This window comes from Sciurus carolinensis, chromosome 15, assembly GCF_902686445.1.
Source record: "Sciurus carolinensis chromosome 15, mSciCar1.2, whole genome shotgun sequence".
Taxonomy (NCBI): Eukaryota; Metazoa; Chordata; class Mammalia; order Rodentia; family Sciuridae; genus Sciurus; species Sciurus carolinensis.
This window is the reverse complement of record NC_062227.1, coordinates 12,604,608-12,608,556: the sequence shown is the minus strand read 5'-3', so window position 1 is coordinate 12,608,556 and position 3,949 is coordinate 12,604,608. Positions and strand designations below refer to the sequence as shown.

The 3,949-nt window shown below is 36.9% G+C and overlaps 1 non-coding gene across 1 annotated transcript; it reads left to right on the top strand.

The window, feature by feature from the left end:
• The first annotated feature begins 2,702 nt into the window (after positions 1 to 2,702).
• Trnak-cuu (transfer RNA lysine (anticodon CUU)) lies at positions 2,703 to 2,775 on the top strand. Its single transcript has one exon. It is a non-coding gene; the product is annotated as a tRNA-Lys (tRNA).
• The last annotated feature ends 1,174 nt before the right edge of the window (positions 2,776 to 3,949 follow it).

Below are 3,949 nucleotides of genomic sequence, written 5' to 3'. Positions count from 1 at the left end.
GGTATGGGAGATTAACATTGTTAAAGTTTTAGTCACTTCAGATTAATCTACAGATTCATAACAGTGTGGGGTTTTGGGGTAAAAATTCACAAACTGATAAATAAATTTGTACTACAAGTAATCTAGAATAGCCAAGACAAATGTGAAAAATAAGAAAAAGTTTAGAGAGTATATATTATCTGATTTCAAATTTATTATAACAATAAAGAAAGAATTACAGCATGGTATTGGTGAAAAGATTGACAAATAGGTCAGTAAAACAGAATACAAAATTATATGGTAGCCAACAGATCTTGAAAACACAGATAAAATATAATAAATGATTTAATATTATATAATTGAACATTATAAAATAACTACGTGTGACCAGATGTTATGAACCACTCTATAATTACACAGAGAAGAAATTATTAGATTTTTAACAAATATATCAAGATAACTTAATGAGAAAAAGACTTTTAAAAACTAGTACTAAACAATTTGGATATGCAAAAGAAACAAATGAGACTTGAATCAGAAAAAAAAAACCATTGATTGCAAATTACAGATTAAATGTTAAGTAAAATATGCAGTTATTTTCTTAAAAATAAATCTTTGAAAACTTTGAGGCACAAATTTCTCAGAACACACACATAAACACAGTACATGAAATATAAGAAATACAGACAATTAAAATTAAAAGTTACTATTCATCAAAAATCACTATTAGGAAAATGAAAATGCATAGCACAGACTTGCAGAAATATTTACAATACATAAGCGCACCAGAAATTTTACCTAGGAAAAGCATCCTTATAAAGCAATAATATAATGAAAACAGCAACCCATTTTAAGAAGGAGGTGTGGACAAAAACTTGAAAAGACATTTCATAAGATGATCGCTATCATTAGTCATCAGTAAAACAACCATTTAACTCACAATGATTTACCACTTTCAACTCACTCGAATAGCTAAACTTTGAGATGTTGACAATTCCAAATAAAATACAAGCTGGAACTTGTAGCAATTAAACAGAACTCAAAGACTCCTGTTGGATCCCACAACCATTTTGGAAAATGTCTTGGCTGTGGGTTATACAATTAAACATATACTGAGATAGCTCAGCTGGTAGAGTGCTTGCCTCACAAGCACAAGGCCCTGAGTTCGATCCCCAGTACCGCAAAAAACAAAACAAAACAATTAAACATATACTAATCTTCCAGTTAGAAATTTCTACTCCTGGATGAAACATTTCCTCAGAAGAGTTAGTATAAGAAGGTGTATAGTGTTTATTAAAGTCCACAACAGAAAACAGCCATATGTTTACCAACCAGTTAGTGTATAGGAAAATGCAGTGCATCCATACAATGCAAAGTTATTTGGTAACAAAAAGAACCAAATACTAATACTAATACACATAACCTGGATGGATCTCAAATGAAAGATCTCAGCCACAGGAGAATTGATTGCATGTACACACTTTCTAGAGCAGGCAGAAATACAGTGGAAACGAGGGCAGTGGTTGACTGTGCATGGGAGGAAAATGGATGGAAAGAACACAAAGGAACCTTCTGAGTGTTGGACATGGTCTACATCAATACTGTGGTGGTTGCACAGGATAGCCCTCAAATGACCCATGTTCACTCTCGCTGCACAGTTTGCTTTATACGAACAGGCAAACAAATGTCAATGGACAGAGAAGGAATAAGTAGTAGTATGCATAATTGATGTAATCATTCAATGCAAATGAATGAACTGTATTATAGGTGCAAGCATCAACAAGAACAGATCTTTCAAACCTAGTCAGCAAAAAAAGTAATTTTAGAATACATGCAATATAAATTCATTTGTTTAAATTCAAAAAAATGAATTTAAAACTCTACGCAGTTTGTTGAGGATTCATGTCATACAGAATAGCATTTTACTGGAGTTAAAATGTACTGTGAAGGAGCCTTGACATGTGGAGGAAGATGAAGGGACATGAGCAAGTCCCTCAGAGAGCTTCAAAACTATTGGATACTATTTACAGAGTACTCTTTAAATGTTAAGACACTGTTTCCCATGAAGCATATGATAAATAAGGTCAGTTATGAAAATAAAGTATACACAACTAAGGTACATGTATCTATAGAACCAAAAACCAGGGCGCACATAGACTTCAATTGTGAATTCCGTTGTGCTCGTAAAAGACGGGATTTTCCAAAGATGGTTGTGTGTTATTTTACATGCTTGTCTACAGTTCTGTTAATTCGCTGTAATCTTTATTCTGTGTGTGTGTGTGTGTGTGTGTGTGTGTGTGTGTGGTGTTGGGGATGGAACTCAAGGCCTCAGGCATGCTAGCAGAACTCCACCACTGAACCACACTCTGCACTGTTCCTTCCTTTCATTATGCACATAAAGGATCTGTGAGGTCAACACACTGCCTCTCCATACCTCAGATTTCTTATTTTTGTCTTTATTCCTTTAATATCTTTGCCTATGGTAACAGGTTTCTATAGCACTTTCTGGCCTGTGGCATAGACATGCAGAGATCATAAAATCTAGCTATGTCCATTTTCAAATTCTGTGCTCTACCATATCTCAGATTTCCTTTTTAAATTATTTTTTATGTGTTCTAATTGGTTGTACATGACAGTTGCATGCATTGATACATTTTGATAGATCATATATAAATGGAGTATAATCTCTCATTTTTCTTATTATACATATTGTAGGATCGTGCTGGGGTATAGCTCAGTTGGTAGAGTGCTTGCCTCTTAAGCACAAGGCCCTGGGTTCAATCCCCAGGACCACAAAAAAAAAAAAAAAAAAAAAAACATATCATAGGATCACATGGTAAATGGATGGAGTTAGAGAATAGCATATCTCAGATTTCTTAATTACAACCAGTTTTCCTGCCCCTTGGACCTTTGGACTAGATCAGTTAATGGTCTCCAAAATGCCCCATTTCAGACCCGCTCGTCTATGATCCCCTTCCACGTTTTCCAGACTCCTGTGATCTCCCACTATCATTCTTTCCACGTTGTACGTGGATTCCTGTGGTGAGTCTTTGGCTTACTTTGTCAACATTCTCGATTTTCATTGTCCTTGCCTAAGAAAACCATCACTGTTTGACACCCTCTTCTCACTCACACTCAAGCAGTTCAATACAACTAGAGAAAAAAATACACTTATGCTAATTTGTCCCCATTTAAATCCTTAAACCTTAAGTACTCCCCTACCTCAAATCCCACCAAGGCCACGTCTCCCAGCCTTATGCCACCTTAGCCCTTGGAACATGGATAAGCTCTGCTTTGTCCTCAGCCAATGGCCCATCTGTTTCCTGGGCCCAGCCCTCTCACCTTTTGACACTTGTTCTTTGCATCATTATTTTTCTTCTCTCTACTGGATCATTCCCATAAACACAAAAATCTATTGTAACATATCAGGTATTGTTAATTAACCCATTGTCTCAACAGTTCCCATCAACTGCTGACCACTTTCTCAGAATCCCAGAAAAATAAAACCTTTCCCATGAACTGTCAGACCTGCTGATTTTACTTCCTCTTCTCTCTTCTCTCCCAAACCCAGAACAAGGAGGCTTCTGTTCCAGTGCTTGAGAAAACCGTTCTTCTCAAGACCCACCTTAATCTCCATGTTGCCAAAGCTTAATGAGCATCTTCCACCTTCATCTTATCTAACATCTCAGGAGATGAGTAAATGACTAGTAAACAGCCCACTGCACACTGCCTTCTTGACGTACCCTCCTTACCAGCTCCCTCCTCAATCCTTCCCATTCCTCTGCTCTCTGATGCCCTTCTACTTCTCCATAGCCTGGGAAGCCAGGTTCTGCAGCCCTTCTCTACTCCTTCCTGTGTGATCTCATCAATCCCTAGATCCCAAACACCAAGAGAGTCATGTAGCACACACGTGCCTGCGGCTACCCTGACTTCTCCCTTAAAATGCCTCTGGGATGCTTTATGCAAAATA